The 26,815-nt window shown below is 35.8% G+C and overlaps 1 protein-coding gene and 1 long non-coding RNA gene across 6 annotated transcripts in view; one reads left to right on the top strand and one right to left on the bottom strand.

The window, feature by feature from the left end:
- LOC311444171 overlaps positions 1 to 8,955 on the top strand; it is a 36,091-nt gene extending 27,136 nt beyond the window's left edge. The window contains exon 4 of the long non-coding RNA XR_014697682.1: positions 8,467 to 8,955. This is a non-coding gene — a long non-coding RNA (uncharacterized lncRNA). The remainder of the gene's footprint in view (positions 1 to 8,466) is intronic.
- Positions 1 to 26,815, bottom strand: part of PCDH11X (protocadherin 11 X-linked) — a 474,407-nt gene that overhangs the window by 128,515 nt on the left and 319,077 nt on the right. The gene's annotated exons all lie outside the window — the stretch shown is intronic.

Below are 26,815 nucleotides of genomic sequence, written 5' to 3'. Positions count from 1 at the left end.
CCCACAGCCATAGCAGGGCTCTGTGAAGAGCTGCTTGGGACAGTATTCTTGCTCATCCTGCCACCTATATGATCCTTCTCTCACCTCACATGGGTGGGGATACTTGCAGTGTCTCAGAATGGTCCAGAAAGACAGATGGATCCACAGAAACAACCAATATGATTCATCCTATTCTACTTTTTAACTGGCAATTGCCGGTTAAAATATTCCTCAAATGTTATCAGCCCAAGTGTTAGATTTAGATACCAATATTAGTTTTTGCAATAGGCTGGGAATGCAATTATTACTATTATGTACAATGAGGATTCACTGAGTTTACACACGTGAATATTTCTGTTTGTGGTTTGTAGTCAAAATACAGCAAAAAGTCTTAGCAGCTGAAGTAAAGGAGACAAGAAAGTAATGAAGTTATTTTATTAACTTCCTAGCTCAGTGAGAAGAAAAACAAAATCCATGCCCCCCCAAAAGTTTTAAATCTCAAAAAGTATCCCCCAAACTAACCATAAAATTCTAAACACTTAGTTACATAAATTGAGGTGTTATTAGTAGGAAAGAAGAAAAACACATGATTTTAAATAAACTGGAATCAGATAAAGGCTCATGATTTTTATTTTGATAGCGTCCCTGGATAGGTCATACCTGATAACACTGATGACAGAGTACTGTCAAAAAAAAAAAAACACACAACAACAACAAAAACACATCTCTTTCTCTACATAGCAGTGCTACCTTTTCTAAATTCGTGTAGACATCAGACAATGATCTGGAACAAGTCATTCTAATAACACTTTCCCAAAAGCTGTGACTTATCTTCTGTCACATTTATTTTTTAAATTTCCTCCTTGAGGCATTCAAATTTCAATTTATAAGATTACAAATTATCCTTAGACTCCAGCTGCTTTTCTGTTTATCTCCAAAAAGAGTTAACACTGATAGTAATAGAATAACATGGATTATGGTTTGTTTTATTTATTTGAATGACAGTATATTTTTTTTCCCGAAAAGAGAAAAAGTAAAGCAAAACTTTTATGTATTCTTAGTGTATTTCAAAAATGCTGCTGTAGGTAGGAACTTCTAATACAGACGGTGAGACTGATAGGTAAAAAAGAGGGGAGAATTTAAGGAAAAGTGTCCAGTATTATACATTTGCTCTGATATATTCAGCAGTATTAAATTATTTTTTATTGTTCTGAAGAGAATTTTGCTTCCAGAGATGTCATGAACCCAGCCACAAATTCTGTCAGAGGTCTCATATGGTATCCAAAAAAGAAATGCATTTTGTAAAAGCAGGATGTCTGGAGGGATCAAATTATCTCAGAAGACCTCAAACCTTTTACTCCCATTATTGAAATTTATATGAAGACTGATCAAAGCCCCAAACTATTCTGTGTTCAATCTTTCATTACAATAATTAGGCTGTGGCAGAGGGAATAATAAAAGATGAGCCTAAGTAAATAGCTTTGGATACACTGAAGGGATGATTTCTAGAATTATACACCAGGGGTTAGCCAATTTATAATCAAAAACTGAAAAAAGGTAATAGAAAATGCAGCAGACATAAACTGAAGAACATTAAACTATTAACCTTATTATCTTCATTCACTGAAGCAAATTAATATCTTTTTAAAAGGAGATCACAAAGAAAAAAATAGTGTTTAATTTATATTGAATTAATTATGTTATTTAGAAGATAATTCTGATTTAAAACAGACCTTAGTTAGGAGATGCTCTAAAATAGCATGAAAATAAAACAAAAGGACTACTTTAGTATGTTTCTTCACTACTATGCAGACAGTGAACATAGAAACATTCAAAATATTTTTTAACTTTAAAATCTATTTTCTTAGTTGCTTACGTTTTTCAAATGCTAGGAAAGTATGAAATAAATACCTTAAATAATTTAACAATAACTATCTTCAGCTATGACAAGTGCTAATTCTATTCTTAAATGAAATCTCCAAAGTATAACTTCCAACTCTAATCTTTATAGACTTTTTTTTATATCACCTTTCGTTCCATAACTACAATCTTTTCTTCCATGTGTTTCGACAGAGACATACAGTGTGAAATTCTCAGCAGCTTAAAAGGATCCAACCCCAAGCCCAATGGAAAACAAATTTTCCTCAAAAAATTTGAGGAAAATTTTTCCTTTAATTTGAAACTCAAAAAGAAAGCCAGTATTTTTTTTTCATTCTCTAAATTTAATAGTGTGCAATATAGCTACTACAGTCCAAACAGTTTCTATCAATTGTTTTCCAAGTCTGCATTTCACATACTGATTTGCAGCACAGAACATTGAAGCAAGATACAACTTCAAGGTACAAGTCACAACTTAAAAGATATAGCACTCACAATGTTTTTTTCTTTAAAAAGCATTATTAAAAAAAAAAAAAAAAAAAAAAGTAAATCAGTCCTTTGAAGATCTGAAGGACTCTTTTCCACATAAAATACAGTTCAGTTTCACATTCTTGAAACTTAATTATCTGTATTATAGCAAAAAATAATGAACAACAAATCAGATCTTCACTCTAAAGTTGTTCATGAACTGATTTTTTTGTTCGTTTGTTTTGTTTTTAAGTGATAGTATTAAATCCATGTAAAATAATAAAAATTCTTGGGCATTTTATGTCCCTGTTCAACCAAGGGATCCTACATTTTTCTTAGTTTATTAGAGAATTTTCTACTCTACAAAATCTCTTCCAAATCATGCCCCAAAAGCCAAGTGCGTAAGACCAAAACTCGGGAGCTTTCCAAGCTCGCTGCAGAACATCACAATCTTGGAGTCATTCCAGCAAGCTGGAAGTATGACATTTACAGAATTCATTGCCGTAAGGTGTTGTGGATGAAAAAGTTTGCATGGTTCAGGGGGAAAGATCCCCCGGGGTTTACTCTGAGCAGACCATGATAACAGCCTGCCTTGAAATCAGTCTGAGCCTGGGAGCACTGGGAGATGTCTCATATATTCTTGCCCTGTTTGTAGCCTTCCCTGGGTACATTTGTGGCCACTGCTGGACACAGGCTAGATGAAGCCTTGGTCAGCATGATACTGACAATTACATGTGGACAAACATTACAGAGAGGCTAAATTACAGTATTATTGATACTGGATAACAGTTTAAGCCGAATTCCATTTCAAGGAATTATTCAAGGCTTATATATATATATATATAAGCACATACATATTCTATATAGAGATAGATGCATAGATAAATAGATAGACAGAATGGAGCCCATTATCATTTAACACTCAAATGAGAATAGCTTCTAAATTTTTGCCAACACTAACCTGTATTTTCTTTTGGAGTATATATAAAGATGCTGAACATTTTTGGTCACCAATATTACACACAGCTAGAAACACTTCACTAATAATAAAACCACTATTGTAACCACCTTTTAAGATTTAGCTTTTAAGATTTAGTTTGTTTTAAACATTTCTTCACTATGGCCTGCAATAGTCCTGCACAGGACTGTTTTTTTGAAAAGAGCAAAATGAAGGGCTTGTCTTTTGGGAGAAGGGGAGAGGCAGTGCTCATCAAAGTGGCAGTATCCTGCTGATTTGATTATTATAAATTCAGGTTCAAGCTTTGTGGACATTAAAGTCAGCATTTTCCCCATCTCACAAGAAAAAGCAACCCCCCCAATTATTGCCAATACTATCAGCCTTAATTGTCATTTCATACAGATCAAGCTTGTTAAACCAACCCCCTTTTTTATTTAACATGTGCAACTGTATCAGCTACTGTTCTACTATCAATTGCATCCTTTTCAGCTTCTGATATTCAATATGCTTGTCAAGTCAAACAGACTTTCTGTTCTCCTGGTTTACCATATTTGTTTTTAAATACTGGCAAAACATTACATTTCAGATACCTAAAACTTCAGAAACCCAATATAAACCTGTGTGATTCAGAGAGCTCCTTTTGACATTCTTGTTATAATTTTATCTAGTCCTCCTGATTTAATAATGGGTATCTTACATCCTCACTAATTACTAATGGAAAATACATCATCTGGCTTCTTTCAAAAGAACAGAAAGCTTTGATAAATACTTTTACCTTTCATCACTGTGATTAACATTCTGACTGTTCCAGAGTAATATGAGACATGTAAATAGTTTTAGGCTTTCACTCATTACTGATTGAAATAACTCCTTTCACTTTATTAATTTATTTAGATGCAAGAGGCATAATCTATTAATTTTGATAAGGCAAATGAAAGCTTGGTTGACTGCCCAGACAAACACAAGTTAAATTTGGATGACTACCCTATTCAGATTTGTAGTTTTTAAATGAAAGAATTACTTTCTGTTGCAAAATAGTGGAACATAAGGTACCCATTTTCCTGCTCAAATGGAAATTACTTGCAACTGGGTTCCCTCACACACATAGTTGGCAGAAGTGATGAGAAGTAATCTTGCAAGACTGTCTTTGAACAACACAGGATGCCTTTTAAAAACTATACCTATACACCCCATAAGCATTTCTTGCAGGCATGTGAAATTTTACGTAACTGATACAAAGTAAAAATTTCATATATTTTATCTATTAGCTATTGATTTCAGGAGTAAATTTTTATGAATGCCATTTTTCACTGCAGTAACTAGAAGCTGCACTGATGCTTCCATCTTACTTTTGCAGCAAAGAGGCCATTAAACAAACTCATTAGACAAATCATTGCTGAAAAAAAGAAAAAAAAAAAAAAAAAAAAAAAAAAAAAACATTAAAAACCTGGAACTTCACAAACTTCTGCCTGAGAACCTCAGTGGATGGTTATTTTCAGAATCTCATCCCCCTTGTACCAGAGTGTTTCTAATACAACAATTTCCAGTAACATTTAATAATTGAATTGATTTTTTGCACTTCTCAACATAACAACAAAGAACTGAAATAAAAGAGCAAATAAAACTGAAAATAACATTTAAACCTTGTCAAACATTTTATTTTGCTTTTGAAAGGCAGTTATTGTATGCTAACTAGATGTCAAAATGAAAGCTGAAAGCATGCTTTTTGAAGTTTAATTCATGTAAGTCTTCAATTTGACATGTGATTAAATAAAAATTACACACAAAAGTTGCACTAAAGCTGTGCTGTTGCTAAGGCTGAGAAATAAGAAAGTCTCAATTCTGATTTTTTTTTTAGTGTATTCTTCACTTTCCAGGTTATTACCTTTGAAGTTATTACCCTGAATGCTTGATTTCTGATAGGCAAAGCCATATTAGTAATGATAATATAATAAATAATAATATAGAAATATTTTGGTAACATTTGACATTACTTCTGTGTGCTAACCCAGCAACACAGATCTTTTTTAGCAGAATACTGATCAGATGTTGTTACAATTGTGAATATTAATTTTATATGCAACAGTACTGCTTACCTAGTATTTTTTTTTGTGTTAACACTGAAACAGCACAGATTTTATATTTTCATAAATATACCTAACACTCTAGCTCTAATTTCATTCTATTAATTTATACATTTTGGTTGTGCCTCAGATAAATATTTATTTATTTATTTGTTGTAGGTGTAGATTTATGGAATAATAAATGTTGTTCCAGTGAATTACTCACCAACCTCCACCTCCTACTTTTGCATCATACCAGTCAAGGCTAAGCCATTAAGTTCAAGCACAATGAGGTGATTAGAGCTATAGAGACCTGGAAGAAATCTCAAGAACCTGATTCAATTTCCATTCATGATTTTTTTTCTATTCAGTTTTTCATTTAAAGGTCAAATCTTTCTGAAGCAGCATACATGCACAGAACTTCACAAGCCATTACAAATATTCACTTGAAGAGGCTTGAAAAATGTGCCTTCATCATTTCTAACCCCAACAAATAGGGCTATTTTTATTAGTATTTCCCAGAAAACAGGGCTTATATCTTATTTTGGTTCTTGAATTGGAAGTGTACTGAAATCAGGAAAAGATATACATATATACAAGTTAAGGCATGCTACAGTACAGTTCTTAAATACTCTACCACAGGTAGCTATGTGTCAGTTCAGCTGTACTTCACCCTACAAAATAAATCAGAACTCTATAGAATTGTGACTGCAGGTTGCATAGGATAGTTGAGTAGGAATATTCATAGAACCATAGAACAGCTTGGGTTGGAAAGGACCTTAAAGATCATCTAGTACCAACCCTTTGCCACAGGCAGGGATGCCACCCACTAGATCAGATTGCCCAGGGCCTTGTCCATCCTGGCCTCCAGAGATGGGGCATACAAAACTTCTCTGCACAGCCTGTGCTAGTGCCTCACCACCCTCAAAGCAAAGAATTTCCTCCTAACATCTAATCTAAATCTCCCCAATTTTAGTTTAAAGCCATTACTCTTTGTCCTATCACTATCTGCCCATGTAAAACATTGTTCTTCATCTTTTTTATAAGCCCCATGTAGGTAGTGAAAGGATATTACCATGTAGTTTTATATGTAATATATAATACATAATGCAGACAAGTATTACATACATGTGTAACACAGACATGAAATAACCTTATGCTCAATATTCACATACATAGCTGCAGAATATGAATTTGCTTTTTTGCAGTAAAATAATAATAATTAAAAGAAAGAAAAAAAGTACAAATATGTTGGTAGAGAGTAAGTTGTAGTATAAACTTTAGAACCTAAAAAGATTCAGGTATCTTTTGAATAACGAGAAAGAAAGACCTCCTCAATTTATTCTAGAAAACAGCATCAGATTTTTGGTTCCAAATGTTTTTAAACTATATTTCCACCAATTTTGACATAATTTACAGTAGCCTTCAAAGACACAGGGTTCCCCTTCACTCCTGGCCCCCACAGCCTGACACAGTAAAGAAGTGGGGTTTCTAAGACATACCTCTAACAAGAGTTAGAGATACAACAAAAAAAATATCAAGGAAAGCAAAGGGCCTTTTCTAAAGGGAATAGAAAATAAGTGCTTTGGCATATCTTGGCTAGATTGCGTCTCAAGATGTGACATTTAGAAGGTGGCAGACTTTCCTTTACTAACATCAACATTACAAGAGATGCTATAATCTTCCTATAGCAAAAGAGTGTAAAACATTTCATAGTGCCTTAGCAACTGGAAAGCTATCTCAGTACATTTTTTTACAGTTTGCATTTAATTTGTTACAGAAGCAAGTCTATGATGTTTCATATCAAGTGTTTAATTAGCTAGAATGGGAACAAATAATAGTTAAAATGGAAGGATGAAACTTAAGTATTTTATGTAGCTGTCAAACCGAACGCATCTTTCTGTTTCTGGAGAAGCAAAAGAATAGCCAGAAAGTAACCCTTTCACTCAAAATGGGCTCTCAGGAAACTAAAGAGTCGCTCAGAGAGAAGTGAAAGAATTCTTTCTTCTTCCCTCTGTATCAATATTTGCTTGTGAAGCCTAACATTTTGTCCTTCAGCAAACATCCTTTAGCCCCCTAGACTACTCACTCTTAATTTTAAATGTACAGGGTGTTTGAAATCTGAGGTAACCTATCTAAAGTACATTCTCATGGCAATTATAATTAGTCCATCTTTGGGTAAAATGTTTAAGAAGAGGCAAGAGAATATAAAGAAAACCTGCAGGCCAAAATTCACAAGCAATAATGTAGCTCATGATGTATTTGTTTTGTACAAAGTAAAATTCTAGCAATTTTAGGCAACTTTTATCAGCATCACATTTGCTGAAGTCCAGTGGTCCAGGATAATCTGTCTTGGATCGAGAAAACTTTAACCAGAAGAGATACCACTGAGAAAAATCCAAGAATGGTTTCAGGATCAGAACTTGTATCCTGAAATTACCTTTCTAATTACAAAGTAAAAATTTTACTCCTAGGAGAAGTTGTTCTATATGCTGACATAAAGGAATTTTTGACATGTAAGCATTGCTTTGTTTCAATATTGTTACTGTAAATAGGAAAGGTGCTATGGGATACATGCCACAGTGAACACTGTTAAAATACTTAGTTATTTCAAATATATGAAACATCTGTTTTAATTTCCAAACTGTTTTAACAAAAAGCATTATGTTTTAATTGATAAAAGTCAGAAATCTCCCATTTTCATCATCATTTTCATGGCTTATACCAACAGGTTGGTAATTAGTAAGTTTTTAAATTGTTTAGAGAACAATACATGAAATATTCAAAATGACTACAATAAGTTGAGCTACCTTCTACTAACATTCTTAAATGGATGTCTGAAATACGTATTTGTAAATGAGAAAAATGTTATGAATTTAAGTGCTGTATTGTATCATTGACACTATCCTTCCCTCCTACAGAGCTATATCTCTGCAATTGTCCTTTCAGATAATCAGAATATATAACTGTCTTTCAGAATTCACCACTTGTGTGATTTCAGTAAAGCAAAATATAGAACCATTAGCCTTCCCTTGTTCCTTAATCCTCCTAATTTATTTCTATATTCAGTGCAGTCATTCCGTGTGACTATTAAGATTACTTACTCATTTTTCTTCACAGAGCAAAATATACAATGAAACATATGCTAATTTGCATAAAGAAATAATGAAGTTCTCAGTGAGGAGAACAGCTAGCCTTTGGCTGAAGCCTGAAGAAAGCCATTTCCTTCCACAGCAAGCTGCAAGCGGCCGTGTGCAGCTCGAGCGCACGCGACCTGCCTGCGGCACAGCTGCCGCGCCTGCAGCTGCCCCCACTCAACACCAACCCTGACTTCAAACATGAGGCTTGTGATCTGAAACCACAACAAGCATGCAGCTGTGAAAGGCAGCTGTAACTCAAGGCTTGGATTTTTGAGGTTTAGATGTCTGTCACCAAGGGCCTTGTCTGATAATGTGCAGACCTTAGACCTTGGGTTGCTTTACTGAAAAATAACGTTACTGACCTGAGTGAGAAAACATGAACTAAAGCCATGCAAAATAAGTAGAGAGCAAGACAGAAGTAACTCAAGGAGTCCTGAGAAATACATTAATGGAAAAAAAATAAAAAAATTAATATATATATATATATATATATAAAACACCAAGGAGAAGAGAGAGAAATGCACAGAAGAGAGGATCAGGCAGCTCCAGTGAGCACAAAGGCCAGGCCTTCCTTGCAGGCCTACTAGCTGCCACTTTGCACAGACCACCAAGGGCCTGCAGCAGCAACACTGAACATACTGCTGTTTTGCTAAGAGCAAGTTCGTACCAGTCATTCACTGTATAATACCAAAAATAACATAAATAACATCACTGCATACTAGTAAATCACATAATCCTGGGTCAGAGACCCCACACCTGTGGAAAGATGCCCAAGTAGAAGTGACTCAAAGAGCTGAAAAGTGAAAGAAGCTGGGGGAGAAGAACACAAGGTCACAACAAATGCCACGTGCAACTCCTTAAGGAGATGCAGTGGCTACTTCTGTTTCCTCATGTGATAGACAAAAGATTAATACTTCAACCATCTTTCCTGCAGAATTATTCAAATTTCATGTAAGATTCGGTTAAATCAGAGGTAAATAATCAGAGATAAATAATCAGAGATAAATAATCAGAGGTGATTAAACATTCTACTCACCACTGGTGAGGCTGCACCTGGAGTTCTATGTCCAGCTCTGGGCCCCACAGCACAAGAGGGACTTGGGCACACTAGAGAGAGTCCAGTGGAGGCCTGGAGCACCTCTGCTATGTGGGGAGGCTGAGAGAGCTGGGACCCTTCAGCCTGGAGGAGGCTCAGGGGAGATCTTTTCCGTGTGTATAAATACCTGAAGAGTGGCTGCAAAGAAGATGGAGCCAGGCTTCTTACTGTAGTGTTCAGTGTCAGTACTAGGGGCAACAGGCACAAACTGGAACACTAGAAGTTCTGTCTAAATATCAGAAAACAGTTTACTATATTGATGACGGAGCACTTGAACAGGTTGCCCAAAGATGCAACCAAGACTTCTCCCTCCTTGGAGATCTACAAAAGCCTGGGCAGCCTGTTCTAGGTACCCTTGCTTGAGCACTGGGGCTGGACCAGATGACCTCCAGAGGTCCCTTCCAATCTTAACCATTCTGTGATTCTGCAATTCTGTGAAAATATTCACCATACAAGCCCCAATAAACATGCAACCAATAAATCCACAATACTTTTCACAACTCTCACACAACAGAGGTGATCAAGTAACTGCTTTCTCTAAGTGACACAGAAAAGCACAGTGGTGCAGAATTCCATTGTAACATGCAGCCATCTGAAAACAGATGCAATGATTTGGTTCTACTCTCTATTCTTCTTAGTCAGGAGAAAGAAGTGAGACTGCTGAGAACAAGAGAGGACCTTTGAAGGAAAAAAGGTCTTGGAGAGAATGGCATTAATGCCAAAACAGCTGGTATAAAAGTCATGTGGGCAACAAGTGGACGTGATGGGCATGGTTGTCTTCTTCCACGCACACTCTTGACATACATACAGACAGACTTTCACTCCTGTATCAGTTACACTCCTGAATAACATGGCAACGGCCCTGTTTGCTCACCCTGGAACCATCATTATGCACAAATTTGCCTGAATAAAGAATTCAAATTAATTCTACTCTTAAAGGTATTTCTCACTGTTTTCTTATTTTCATTGGCATACAGCATGTCTATGCTTTGCACAAAACAAAAATGCACTTCACACATTTTCCAGGCAAAATGTTTAAATACAAACTTGCAGTACTAGTTATGTTCCTTCACATACTGTTTTTAATTAATTTGACATTTGGTCTTTTTTGTCAATTCAGGTGGCCCATTGCAATCAGAAGAAAGCTACTGTGTAAATATCCTATTCTGCAAGTCACCAACTAAATGAGTAAGCAATGGAACAAAATCTATAGCATGCAATTAGCATTCTCCTTTTGATTTTTCCTGTACTTCACAGAACTCATTAATAACTTTTAGTAGGTAAAATTGAAGCTAGGAGACCTCTTACACTTTAGGTGCATTATATTCTATCTTTGCACAAAAGAAATTCTTTTGATGTACTGGAAATCTTATTAATAGATTCATCAGAAAACAAGCATGTAAGCTGGCAGAGGCAATTGCACGAAGTAAAATGAATGTAAATGACAGATGAAAGAAAATTTCCATGCCATTCAGATCAATATAAACAAAAGTGCTGCAACAACCACAGCACAGAGACAAAGGGAATTCATCAAACTTGTATTTTGGATTATTTGTCCTCTACCAAATGCACCCTCTGTGTTCCTGAGCTATATTCTTCCTTCATGCAATTAACACTACATTAAGATGCACTCCTGCAGGGTTTTTTTCCTTACGTTACTGAATTGAAGTTTTTCAGCACACTCAGATATTGGGGGGGTGGGGTGGGGAGTGTAGAGAATAGCTTCCTGCTTTTCTGTACTGCTATTTGGAAAGCCTGTAATTACAGCACTTAATAACTTTCTAAATACTTAAGCCAGAATTAATTATCTCTGCTATTATTGCAGGAGTATGGATCATATATTGGGTATGATGGAGAGAATGTGCGATAGAACATTTTATTGTACTCAGTGCAGGCAGTGGGTGTGCAAGGCACTTAAACTATTAGCAGCAAAAGGCTTCTCTACTTTGATTTTTCTCAGTATGATCATCACTTATCTACAGAATCGGCTTTGCTCATTTTGTGCTTTTTGTTGTTGCCTAATTAAACGCTTCCAGGACCCTTCATTACACCAGGGACTAATTGTCACTTTAAAATAAATCCTACTTTATTTTAAATCATGTTGGTACTTGATGAAAAATAAGAGGAAGGTAAATGCTTACTGTTAAAGAACTGCCCTTGCAACAGACTTTGAAATGTGTTTTTATTAGTAGTCAGAAATCAAGGCCTTTAATGGGTGAATTCTGCTGTCTTCTTTTAATTTCATATGGTGTTGAGGAATCAAAAAAATCTGTAGCTAATGTTAAAGCTAATTGCTCACACTGCTTAAAAATACCTTAATAATGAAGCTGTATTACAGGAGGGGGTGATGGGGAGGGGAGGAATGGCTACAGAATTGATGCTGTAGTCAATTCCACAGCAGAAATAATACCTGTAATGTGTAAGACCTTTAAACATTTCAAAATACATAACAAAGGAAATAGGAAAACATGATATTTGCAAGGGGGAAATTAAAGCTGCAGGAGATGAAGCTTCACTTCCAGAAAAGTGGATTCAGACCTTTGTGTAGAATACAAATTAAAGTAACTTTGATTTCGTTCTAGTATATCAAAACCAAAAAAAATAATTTCTTACAAAACCCAACAACCCCTTCCCCATAAAAGCAATGCTTGTCTAAGATTAAGTGGAATAAATTATAAAGGTCGAGGCAGGCTCATTGATTGAAAGAAGTTTGGCAGCACTGCTTGGGTTTCAAAGTAGTTTACCAGGAAATCAGAAATGAAGCAGCAGCCTGAAGCAAAACCAACTTATTCACACCCTTACCACAAGTTCTAAAGGTTTGGGCTGTGTTAACATAGGTGGCTGAAACACATACAGGGATATATTTACAAGAGAAGTGTACCACCATATCTCAATATAACACAATCAAAATCAAGCATAGATTTCAGTCGGTGTTCATGTAGGAAGGTGGAAAGATAGTAAATGCTATCACGAATGTTGAAACAGAAGTGATCGAGATCCCTTTCAACTACATCTCCAGAATTGCCTTTGAGACTCAGGCCATGATATGTTTATTTGTTTCATAACAGAAATAATGACTAATGCCAAGAGACTCTGATGAAAGAGATCAAGCAACTGTGCAAGTAATTTCCCTAAACTGGTAGACAATCATTTCCTCTCTTGTTATATGCCCTTATGTTGGCTGACTATAAACCCAGCCAACAAATTCACTTTCTATAATTGTTTACAACCTTGCCTCAAAAGATAAACCCGATTTTTTCCACAGTTAAAGACTATAAATCCACTCTTGGTACAGACTAGTCTAATTCCCCACTGAGTCCCTAGGGACTCACAGTAGAAAGAGAAGACAAACAACAACTACAGAAAGATTACTTTCTAGCTCCAATCAATAATTTGCTTGTCACTCCACAAGCACATCGCTGTATCAGCATAACTTTGCAAAGTTCCTTATCAGTGATGCACTCTTACACTTCCTAGGTAGACATTAAGTATTTTTGCATCCCGTGGGTTTTGCATTTCAGTAAATCTCCTTTTCTCAGGGATACAAATATACAATAACTGTCACAGACTGACAATAGATGTTAGAAATTTGAAAAACAGCCTATAGTGTAATAGTACTTTGCACATATATATTGTTCTTTATTCCAATGGGCTTTAGAAAGATGAATTCAGTTTCAGAATAACAGAATAGAAAAGATAGTTATTAAAACAGTTTACAAATCAACAAACCAAAGCACAAACAGCTATGCCCACTTGACTCTTGTGATTGAAGGTTAAAGCTAAGTCAGTGGTAAAATCGAGAAATGAAATCAGGCGTTCTGGACAGAAGGGACACTGTTATGCAAGATATAATCACATTTTATGTTTTCCATCTACTATACCTCCACAGAGAAAAACCTTTCCTTTCTTAAAGTGTATATATAAAAAAACGTATTTACCTGTTGTAAAACATTCCAATATGCTACCACAGTCTGCCTCAAACAGGGAATTATGAATGTGCATTTTATCAGAATAATGCCCATAAACACACACACATAAAGCATCACTTAAAAACATATCAAAGCCAGAACATATACCACAAAGCCAAAAGAAAGATATTCAGTAAAACAGTTTTCTGCCTAGTTTGGCCAATGCCAACAGGTATTCACTGAAGAGAGGTCTAATGCAGTGTTTCAAGGGAGCCATACAGATTAAAAAAAAATGCCATTAGTAATACCTCCTAACACTAAACCTCTGCGAACAAGTGAGAGAACAATAATGATCTTATCTGCTCTAACAAGACTGGAAAACTGGCGATTGCAGAAGATAGATTCTGCCAAATATTCCATCTGTGAATAAAAGACCAGTTCATTAATGGAAATCTTCCAATTAGAGACAAGAAACTCAGAGCTAAGAAAGGAGTGCCTTGACAAGCAAAGTTCCCACTTAAAAGCTCTACAGGTTCATGAGGCTTAAATTTGAGTCATTATAATTATATGATATCACTTAAAAATATGGCTTCAGAAATATCTTTTGTTCTGAAGATGTATGCACCAGTAGTGCTCCTGCCAGCATGTGCCACTTATTCCAGGAGAACCACCGGAGCATTGCAGGCTCTGAGAACATGGACTGAACTCTGTCGCATATGTCATCTCACCAGCTCCACAATATAATAAAGAATTTCAGTTAGAAGCCTGGGTGTTCCTTTCTGAGTTTAATCTTACAATCTGCTCACTCAGACTCTTTAAATGTTTCTAGGTAGTACCCTAGACACCCTAGACAGAAACATCTACATCTAGCAGAGTTTATCCAAATCTCCCCCAATCCCTGTCTCCCTCCCACTGATGAAACTTATTGAGTGAAATAACTGATAAATAAAGTTATAAAGCCCTAATAAAGTCCAGATTGGTAAACTAACACATGGTCATACTGATCAGTTCAAAGATACACAAGAGTGCTGAATCTTGAGTCCCAACATGCTGTCATTAACAAAACCAGACATCCTCAGAGGAAAAGTAAATATTATTTTAAATGGCAAATTTCCCTTCACAAAGGCGACAGTAGTAGACAAATATTCTATGATTTTCCTACATCAATATTGCTATTCAATATTGTCAAATTTGTACCAGACTATCAGAAGAAACAACATTCTAAGGAAAATGATCATAATATTTTTCTGTAATACTCCTTAGTCAAAGACCTGCAATAGAAGAGCACTAGAAACCTTCTTCGGAAGTGTTAGCACAGAAGTTTCATGAAAGACATATTAAATGAACGCTGAAATATTTCAGTTACTCATTTCAGAAACTCAGACAGAATATCAGAACTGCTCAGATCCAGGCCCACTACTACATTGTTTTATTTAATTTTTCAGGCTCCAAAGCCACATGGGAGTGGAGCTGGATTCAGCAGGAGACTACTGAAGAACTGAGTGGCCTGCATAAGTTGCACATTTATGTAAAAGCCCTATGGAGGAACAAATAGGAATGACCACATTTCTAATAAAAGCCTAGAAGTAATCAAACAAAAAGACAGGCAAATCAATGCAAATCAAAATCATATTTCAGGATGCCAAAAAGCATTACATCACAAACCAACACATTTATACATTCCTCTGTAAAGATTTGATTTTGTCAGAGTTTACATCTCTTACAAACACGTTGCTACAGCTCCAGATGCAAATACACTCAAATAACTAACTGAAGTGTTAAAAAAATAGCAACACTGAAAATAGTAATAGAAAATTTCCCATAAGATACTATATGCTTGGGCTGAATTATTGCATAGGCACTATATGTTCTGCTTCATTTTCAACACTAACCTTTTTAAAACCTGTGACTACAATCATATGCACCCCCTTCCCACAGCAACAGGCCAGCCAGGAGTCCTTGCTAATTCCCAGGTTAAAGTACAGTGGCCAAGAAGTAACTCACCCCGCCAGTGCCTATACAAAGCTGCAGTACAGTCATACTGCTAGGCATGATTTACTCAACAGGCTCCTGAAAAAAATTAGCTGTCACATCAGCGTTTCTAATTTAAACTGTATTCTTTTCCATTTTGCCACAAGCAGCAAACAGATTAACCAAATCTTCAGCCTGTACAAAACCTTTAAAAAATAAAAATAAACTTTGCCCCATGTCCCTCCTCCCCTTCCCCCCCCAACAAAAAACAGTAGCAATTCTGTCTTTTTAAATTTTGATTACAGTTTGCTTAAACTGGTCTAATTTCTAAAAATGTTGAACCACATCATGCCTAATTCCAAACAGAAGCCAGAGCGGATCCAGCTAATTTCTAGACAGCTGATGATATCAATGTCCTCAGCTTTTTACTGTTTTGTTCACTCAAATTATTATATTATTGTATGTAATTTGACTTCTAAACTTGAAGAAACTTGATAATTCCTGTGAGAAAAAATTAGTCTTATTTTTCCTGATGGTTTCAGTGACTGAAAAACAAATTGATTTTAGTCATATTTTCAATCACAGTTGGAAGAAACCTTGTACCTTAATGCAAATGTGCAAATATGTTTCTCTTTTTCTGTTTCAAAAGGATCTCTTACCAGGTGAAAGGTGGTTTGTGTGAGTTATTTTGCTTTAACTATCGTAATGCTAGGCTCATTAAAAATAATAAAACTAAAGAACGTCAGATTCTGCTGTTAATGATGACTATTGCTTCCAGACTGCACTTTTCACAAGGGCTGAAGGCCGTGCCATCCAGACAGGAAAAGCATGCACTTTCCCCACTGCTATGGTTTTGTTCAAACAAATGGATGCCATTGAATTAGAGTTCTAACTAAAATGTTTGTGATACTTGTTGCTTGACAAGCAAACATAAGGTAGACTTATGTCTAGTGAGTCTGTTTTGCAGCTCAGAAACCTAGCACAGACATCTATCAAATGCTGCCTTACTGTCCACCAGTCCTGTAAGTGTACATTTGCAGATAAAATAAAAATGAAAAACTGATCAATTCATAGTGGTGAGGGAAGAGCAGACAATTAACTTTGGAAATGGAAAACTGAAGCAGTCAGTGTCTTGTCAATGTCTGACAATGTTTCCCACTGAGAGATCCCCAGAGGCAGAAGGCACAATTATAAAAAAGTTTAATTTTAAGTGTAGTGATCTCTGTTATCCCAGCTAGAATAGCTTAAAACTTGAGTAAAACAATCAATGGCTGTTTTCCCATCCATGAAAATAAAGCATTGGACATCTGGTTTTCTTTTGTTTTGTTTTGTTTGTTTGCTGAGGGTGGGGGTTGGTTGGTTAATTTCTGTGTTTGTAATTAATTTAAGTTCACCAGAATGCAAATTCAGGCAAAATCGAATTGTCTGACCCTAAAATTGAATTGTCTGACCCTAAAAGATCCAAAAATAACTGAACAACAATACTGAACTTCTTCATGAAATGGATGCAAAACTCAGAAACAGAAGAAATCCTAAAAATCCAGTTTAAAGAATGGTTCACCTTGGCTTTACTTAATTTCATTTAAGTGAATTAAAAACAAATAAGCAAATAAACATTTGCTTAAATACATTAAATCTACTTTGCTATATTTGTACAATACTCTGTCATGAAAGAAAATTGAAAGCTTGTCACTCTTTAGGTCACTACTCATGCTCATCTCTCTGAAGCAGGTTCAAAGCCATTGACAGTTGAACACAAAGCCACTGCATAACTGTGCCATTAGTACTTTACTCATATGTAAATCCAGTGAAACTCTAAAGACAGATCACACAATATCTTTCAATCCTGGAATTGTGGCTATAATCTAGCATATATAGCACTATTTGCCACATAAGCACACTCACTCACCTCTGGGTATTTTGCAAGGAAGATTGATTCTTCCATACACAATAAAAATGCTAAGATGCTGAAGCACTGTTATCATAAAACAGCAACTAGAAGGCTGGAGCTCCATCAGTACATCAGGAGGGCAGAATGCCCCTAGTGTGTGACACATAGCAGACCTCAGGTTCCTTTGTTTATAAACCCTGGATTTACACCTGGAGATATTTTTAAGTTGCTACTCCAAAAACAAGCATATTCCTCTACCTCTCCCAGGAGAAGGAAGGTGTGAAGAAAGGTGACTGCATGCCAAGAATGATTTCATTCAGAAAGAAAAAATATGTCATTCCTAAACAATGTGTACATATTTATATCTTACAAGTTAGACAACTTAGGGTAAGAAAACATATGACAAAATAGAAGGGGGGTGGAGGGGCATGTTGCACAACAGTCCTTAATTTATACCTATAAATAGCTTCCGCTTTTTCACTGTCAGGTTCAAAGTGACATTCATCTTCCCTGATTTGGTGATATCTAGTAACAGTATGGTGCATGCCTTTGAATAAAATGTATTTTAGAAATTGTATTTGTCCATGTTGTTTGTACTTTCCAGATACCTATATAATTTGTCTGTCAAAACCACTAAACTGGGGAACAGATTGTGTGTACCTATGTGAATGCCTTACTACAGGTAAAGAAAATGTAATACTTAATTGTGGAACAGCTTATTGAACTATTATTCAAAATCCTGCTTTCAAAACAAACAGCAAATCATCTTTTCTTCAAAAAAAGGAAAGCTTGAATGAAGAATGAGCTACCTCTTAATACACTTGGTCCTCTTTCAAAGAGTAGGCAAATCCAAAAACACTAAATTCAAAGTTGATCAAGGTAGTTAGCTTCTCCTTTTCATTCCTTGGTTACGTAAAGGTTGCTCATAGTCTGATCCAGTTCTGAAGTCAATGAAATGACCAGTCTATTGGCCAGCCATATATCTTAATAAAAGAATCTTCATTATGCAATCTCCTTAATACTTCAACAGCTGGTCTGACACTTGTAAGTGCTAATGAGAGGTCAGCAGTAATTCTGCAAATAATAATTTGTGACTGAACTGCAACCTTTCTGTTTCATTCATTATTTATTATACAGTATGACTCAAATATGAGCATAGTGAACAAAGGACAACTCATTTCAGACAGTGCTTAAATGGATAATTTAACCTTAGTACAGCATCAAACATTACATGCCAAAGTCAAGCAGGAAACTTCACATACCAACCTTTGCCAATACACAGGAGTTACAAACAGGGGAAAAAGGCACGTGGTGTAACATTGTAACATCTCTGCTTGCACAGTAAGAGGGAAAAAAAAAAAAAAAAAAAAAAAAAAAAAAGCATCTGGAAGAGCTACAGCTCAGTAAGACAGAAGAATATTTTAGGGAATAGGCTGACAGTTTAACCTACTCAAAAAAACCACTACTTATTATTCATTTGGGTCCATTACTGCAATCACACAGCATTATTGTCACAGTGGACAGACACAGCAATGCAACAACAGCTTGCTTTTTGTCCCATATCCTGTTCACACAGACATTTTCATTATTCCCTCATATCATACATTTTCAGAATCACTGACCCTCACTAATCTAAAAATACAAAATCCTTGAGAGCTTGGACAAATACTAAAAGCCTGCCACATATGAAGAAAAAAAAAATGTTTCAGAGACATAGCAAGAACTATTTTATTCTTCTCTTTGTCTTAGTCTGTTTTCTTTTCAGTACCAACAAACAAAATTACAAAAACCCACAGTGGCATTCCCAAACATGAAAATCAATACAGAGAAGCCTTACACAGCACACAGTTCATGAAATGGGATATTGTGGTTATTTAAACTGTGTTCAAAACAATATCAAATCAGCACTCTGTTTATTTCTTAAGACTTGAGGGACAAGTCCACTTAATGGCCTTCTGGGATATTTTGACTCTTAAGCTTCTGAAAAGATAAATTATATTACATGGGCATACAGTAATCACAGTATATGTTTTGGTAGTGAAGTACATATGAGAGACTGCCCACAGATCCCACAAATGGGTGAGATTTGAAAGGAAAGTAATTCTGTAGGTGATATGACTAGCAATCAAAGAAGAGGAGGAAAAAATGGGTGCTGAAAATCACAGGGGGAGCAAACAGTGTTACTCTTAATACTTGGAATTACTTATGAATGCTTATTGCAAATTACTGAGAGTCCAGATTTTTCTCTTGGTGTGCTTACTACTCCGCATCTCCACCAGACACAACCCTGTTTCCCTTTGCCCAGAACTCAGAATTTAAGAACTCAGGGAATATGCACAGACACACATTTCATCCTCACTATTCACTATTAAGAGGGTTCAACTATCATTTGCCAGCATTCAGATACTTCACTGCTTGGTACGTTTTATAAGCCATCCATTGCTAAGGAAAATACAAAAATCTCAGGGTATAAATGACACAAGTGTAGCAGATCTAGGTACAAGCCTGGGGAGCAAGAACTGTGAGTACAACAAAGTTAAGTTTGCAAACAGGTAAGTGTGAAAAAGATGGTTATAGGTTTTAGCTTATTGTGGTGAAGGAGAAGAGTTTAATTTCTGGTATGTTCATAGAAAATAAACTTCCAGGTAACTCGTACTTTTGCATGTAGCAAGTAAATATGGTGCTGCCTTTGCTTGGAACAGGCCCCAGGTTTTGTGCTGAGCTGCAGCACAGACCTTGGATATTCTCAGACCGTGTCTGAGTTTGTCATGGCTGGACAGAGATGTGGCTTTCTTGTTTGCTTGCTTTGCTTGTAGCAGCAAGAATCAGAAAAGCAGGTGCAATTTTTTTTTCTACTTCTGGTGCAGTGAACTATCTATTGTTTTTTATATACCCTTATAAATATAAACTATGAAACTAATAGATAGCAATAACACACAGCTATTCTAGGTAAAATGATCTATGAGTATAGATAAAATGCAGCATAGAAGAATATAGGCACAGAATTACAGGGGCCTTAATAGTGAAGGCACGGGATGACACTGGATGGCCTGAGGTTAAAAAAAAAAAAAAAAAAAAAAAAAAAAAGTAGTGGTGAATGCACCCTTGGGAGCTGGATAAAACCAGTTTAAGGGATAACAAAAAGAAGAAAGAACAAGTATCCAATACATGTAGAAGACACCATATACTGTAAATTTGGATGAAAGTAGTCCAATGAAGAAAGACCAAGGTGTAGAACATTTTGCAAGCACACAAAGGTGACCCCAACTGGAGCTTAGGGTGAGGAACAAGAAACCACTGATATCAACATCACACTTGTGGCAGAGGGCTTGAATGCTGATGTATTCTCATCTGATGTATTTTCATCTCCCTCCACAACGAAGCCATTAAGCAGCGAGACAGTGGAAATGTAACTTAACACCCGAGAAAGGATACTAGAAAGTTTGCATATATTAATGTTAATGGTATTTAATTTGAATTACAAGTGGAAGTATCGCTGTAACTGGACTACTTATAGCTTTTTAGATCATTCGGGCTTCAATTAGACTAACAAAAATTATTGGTTTTGCACAGAAGCTATGGGGGGTTTTGCCTGTCACAGGATTTTGACTGCAAAGTTACTGGAGAAGTCAAGTGACCTCCTCTGTGATTTGGATGCAACAAATTGGTAATGGTTGCAGCATACAAGATTATGTTTGTGGAGGAAACTGGGAGAGATGCTTACTCAACTGTAGCAATAAGGAAAACTGTGACCATATCCTGCATCAATTCTGGTTTTGGAAAGTGGAATGGAGAAATCAAATTGAGAAACTGGAAAAGAACAGTATCAATCTCATTCAATCTCTATATAATTAGTGTTGTTTCTTCTTCCAAAATAGACTGGTTTTAGCATACTTCCCAGATTAATTAAAATATGTAATTTGAGATGATAAAATGCAATTATAAAGGTCTGTTTAGATTCAGAAAGAAAAAAATAAGCATGCAATAACAAGAAAATTCTAGCATCTCACTACAATGAATATTTTATAAGCATGCAAACATCATTAAAAAAGCAAAAAGCAAAAGTCATTGAGCTGATACTTGTACAAGCATAATTATAGTTAATTAGTACATCAGGACCTTTGACACCAGTTAATTATTCATCTGTCATTTTCAAAGGTGGGCCCAAGAGCTCACTGAGAAATGTAATGACTTCCTCAGAGCCAATTCCTGAGCAATTTTTTTGTGGCATACTCTGCAGAAAACCCCCACAAATTTTTGAAAAGCAGTAGTGCAGTTAAGAGAAGATGAAAAGAAGCTTGTACTCACTATGAAGATAAGCTCTGAATTTTTAACAGATACCTCAGAAAACTGGAAAAATCTTCCTCTTTAAACTCTTTTTACAAATACCAATTTGGATAGCCAATAATCAAAACTTCTAGCAAACAGTTCACTGAAGTTCTAATCATCCCTCCATTCGTTAGAGGCTGCTCCAAGAGCAGTGTCTTCAAATCCAGCACCTGGCCACAACATTATAATTAGCTGTGATAAAAAAGGAGTTAAGCCGTTAATCAATATCCTTTCAAGCTGTCCTGACAGACTACAGCAAAAGAGGTGGTACAACTAATGAGATGAAACTCCAGCAGAGAAAGAGCTCTATGACCAAAGCATTGTGCAGCAATCAAGGGGGAATCATTTCAACCCTTTAAGCTATAGGTGAGACCACATTACAGCAATCTTGAGTTCATTTCTTTTGCTTCTGCAGTAAGAAAACAGACATCATTGTCTAGGGCTTTCACTACTTCACCTTCTACACTACTTTACCCCAATACCAAAAAAGTTAAAAATCTACTTGAAAACTTAATTTGCTTGTGAATGTTGGTTATTGTAGGAAAACTGCAGGAGGATGCAGAGATAATGACAGGGGTACAGGACATGGAAAGAACAAAAATCTATTTCTTTCCCAGTCAGTACCCCAATGCCACGTATACCACCGCAGTTCAGCATGCCCTCACAGGGTCACAACTTCCTTGGATGACTGCAAAATGGATTAGGATGAGCTCTACATGCTTGGATGACTCTGAACTTCTAGCATGTGTTGATACCTAAGGCAGTTATCTTTCCAAAATCACAGACTTTTTACAATACCCATTTAGAAACAGCATAAATAGATTATTATTTTTTTTTTCATATAACTGTTATATTATGTCAGGGTCAAAACTGATGAGGGAACCACTGTACCATTACTTCCTTAATTCCATTACTCAATAGTAAACCTGAACACAAACATTTTGGAAACAGATTCACATTTCTGTATGCAAACAGAAGTAAAGTCTGGATACAAACTTAATTCTGGTGTGGGGTCTTTACTATGCTCTCCCTCCCTGTAGCTGTATTCTGCCTGGGAGGTAAGAAACTTGGAGCATTTAAATGAGTGGGCAATCAGTGCTAGTAATGACAAAAAGGAGCATCTGAGCAATTCACAAGCTGACATTTGTCTGTAGGAAATACTTAACAGGTAATTAGAGCTTAACATAAGAAATACTTAACAGGTGTAGAGCTTAGGGATATGGTTTAGTGGGGACTGTTAGCGTTAGGTCAGAGGTTGGACTCGATGATCTTGAGGTCTCTTCCAACCTAGAAATTCTGTGATTCTGTGTAATTCAGAACAGGAAATTCATTATGATGAAAGCTTGCAGATGAGTAGAAAAGGACGTGAAATTTGTCAAGCAGATTCGCTCATGAAGGCAAGTTCTGCTTGGTGACTCTGGAATGTTCTTCCCCTTAATGTATGCCAACTGTCCACCTTTACAGGTGCTCATTATGGTTTGGTTTTCTTTTCAGCTGTTTGTTGTTTGAGTAATTTCACTTTATTTATTCTTTTTGTGAGGGTGGTGACAAAGTAATAAACTGCCTTTTAGGAAATGGTGTGACACATGTTGAAAGATTACTGCATGATCCTGCAGATTCTGTCCTACACCAATGCACACTGCACTTTTCCTCTCTCATTTACATTTGCTTGCTTTGGCACTGGTGGTTATGAAGAAAGCAGACAGAAAAATCAGTCCATATAGTGCTAGTGAGGCACAGTGACCTCAAAGGTGGCATATTTTGGGAAGACAAATTGTTAATGTGATTACTTGGGCACAGGTTAAAATGCAGATATGTTTTGTTACTGTGGGACCTAATCCAAGGGCTTGATCAGAAACATAGGGATAGAGGACAACACAAACATCATCCTAGGGATTGCTCATTAAGAGCCAGGGATCTCCCTACCTTTCTATAACAGTATTCTAAATCCTTTTCTTAAATGATGGGAGAAAATACTCTGTTAGTATTCTGGAAAGAAAAAGTATTATTTGTTGCAGCTACTTAATATATAAAATATTAAAAAGAAAGGAGAACAGTGATGAATTTGACACATCTGATTACAAACACTTTTAATAGGGAAAAAATAAATAAATAAAACATTCCAGTATGACTCAAAATGATGATAAAGCCAGAATTTATGGAATGCTCCTGTTCTGAAAAAGATTTAGTTAATAGTATATTTTTATAATGGAAAGCTATATTTAAAAATCTAGTATCTGAGAAGTAGAAACACATTATTGTTACTTTCTTTAATACATGTTACTGCTTTTTGTTTGTTTTTTTTTTTTTGTTTGTTTGTTTGTTTTTAATGCCTAATCTTTTAACATTCTTCAAGTAATTTTCTTTCAGGATTACTTTCCAAGTACTTACTCAACATTTATGAACAAATATTAAGTATTCCTTCATGAAGAGAAATAAATATTATTCTCACTTAACCTGAAGCATAGCAAGAACAGGTGACTATGTGTGATCTAAGACAAAAACCTTATGTAGACTTCCAGTTCCTTAGCATGGCAATAGGCATACGTAAAAACTTTACTGAAGAATATACTGTTTACAGATTCTGAACTCAGATGTGATAATAAAGAAGAAAACCTTTCTTTTGATCAATAGTGGGGTGTGGGCATTCATCTAAGAAGTATAATGACATTCTTGTGATTAGACAAAGGACTCAGAATGGTGATCACACATTTTTGGTCAAAAGGTCCTTCATTTCTTCCAGAGCTGCATATTCTCATACATAGCATAGAGCCCCGTAGATCCCATGAAAGCCCTAAAATTGAAGAGCTGACCCATGCAGACAGCCTTTTTGTTTGTTTGTTTTAAATTAAGATAAATAAAGTCCATCATCCACCAAAATATTTGAAATATGCACAGGTCAATTTTTGCTAAATTAAGCCATTTTCTTCAAGGATGAAGATGCTCAGCATAGCATGTCATTCAAGTAAGTACACCTGCGCTATCACAAAAAGGTAAATTACATTAAAAAAGAAGAATCATAGAGTCTTCCCAATAAAAAAGGTGATCATAACACTGAGAACTTAAAAGACCACTGCTTTACTTTTCAGTTCCCAGCTGAGTGCACTCCTGCAGTACTTCTTTTCATTGCAGCTTGTTAGTATCCTGGTTAAACAGGAAATTAATTTGAACTATGACAACAGCACATATAACAGTGCTGTTATAATTTCAGTCACTATAATTTCAGTCAAACAAAAGTTTTGAATCCTGAGAAGCAATGCTCAGAATGAGGGGCATGAAATATATTCAGCGCATAACCTCACATGAATAGTCAGATAATTTTGCTTGAATGAGAAATGAACACTGAAAAACATCACTGGATCTACATAGTGATTGGATTAAATAGCACAATCAAAGCATTGGAAGCATTCACTTCTTCACTGATTCAAGGCCCTTACGGCCACAGGCAATCAGAATATACATGGGTAGGAGAGAGAGAGATGCAGAACATCTATTCCACAAGTCACTGCACAGAAGAGGCCACTGAATGTATTCCAATGTCCAGCCAACTGAACTGAAAGCCAACTCTAATTTTGCAATGAAAAAACTCCAAAAAACATCATGAAATGTCAAACTATGTTTTTTCAGAGGAAGATGGGGAAGAGACCACAGAAATCAAGCTAAAAAGTGGGTTCAGCCTCATGTTGTGCAAAGTAATACTTGGAGCTTACATTTGAGTGAACATAAATTCTTATCCTGGGAGGGATACTGATATGACTGCATACGGGTGTAACTTGGCTTTTCAAAGTATTGAAAAGAAACTTTTTGGCAAGTCAGACTAGTATCTGAGCAAGAAAAGAGTTCTTTGACATAATTCAGTACTAATTCTCCATTAATTAATATTGTATTAGCAATCAAATCACACCTAAGAGTTTTGCAATGTGAATGACCAATCACTTGCACAGTGATTGTAACAATACATTTACACACATAAAAGCCTCAAGTACCTGGTGAAACCAAGGCAGAATGATAAACAGCATCAACGTTAACTACACAAAGAAAAAGTTGTTCTGAATAAAACAAAGCAACAAGATAGGGAGACATAAACTTAATTGTGAGCAATAAGATAGATGAGCTATCATGACAGATAGAGACCTGATTTTCTAAGAAGACTATCTGCTCTTTGTGCTCTGACTAAAAGCAAAGAGCAGAATTTACTGTCCTGATAAATTTAGCTAATTAGCTCAACCTTAAAAATTCAGAAAAGACTATATCAAACGCAATCCAAATTATTCCTGTGTCCTGTATCAGATGAAGTCTGTACTAAAGCACGTTATTTTAACACTGCTTACTACTTACAGAAAGCATACACATCTGAGTTAATAGCAATTATAGGAAAAGTAAACAGTCAGTCAGTCCCTCCTAAAAACAAAACAATAAGAACAAAAACAAAAACTTAATAAATTACATTCAAGGTCAATGATGTTTGAATTGTCTGAAATCTGATTTTTCATAGGCACTGTGGAAAATTACTGGTGATTTATTTTAATACTTTGAATGTCAGCATTTCCTAGACTGCTAGAATGACAGCTGTACAGAAGGAAATGTATTTATGTGTGTAGTCTCAGAGGAGTTACTGTGATAAGGGTAAAGGCATGCAGCAGTAAATTTCAGTTGTACCTGAAGTATTCAGCTGACTCATCACAGTATATTCTCTTATTACAAGGGGGAATAAACCACCATGAACAGAGGAAAACAGTTGAAATACACAACATCCTGGGACATGCTTACTGAAAGCTCCAGCTCTCAGACTGAAAAGCAGAAGGCTGCCTCTAGACTTAAGAAGCAATTGACAAAAAAGGAGGAAAATGTATGCCAATTACTTTAAGAATTTCAGTCCCAGACATAAAGATTCAGCTTTAAGATGCATACTAAATGGGTATTAGCTAAAGACATGACTGCTGTGTTTTTGTGTGTACACACACATGTAAATCTATGTATATGTGTATATACATAACGTACCAGAGGAGTCTGTTTAAAATGTGAATTTCACAATATTGTTAAAACTCTGATGTCTAGTTCTCTTCTTTCAATGACTGAAGAATGAGATAATCAAATTAACTATGCTATGTGTAGCTATGAATGCATATATAGA

Source organism: Aythya ferina (assembly GCF_964211825.1).
Source record: "Aythya ferina genome assembly, chromosome: 13".
Classification (NCBI taxonomy): domain Eukaryota; kingdom Metazoa; phylum Chordata; class Aves; order Anseriformes; family Anatidae; genus Aythya; species Aythya ferina.
This window is presented reverse-complemented; position numbering and strand designations above follow the sequence as displayed.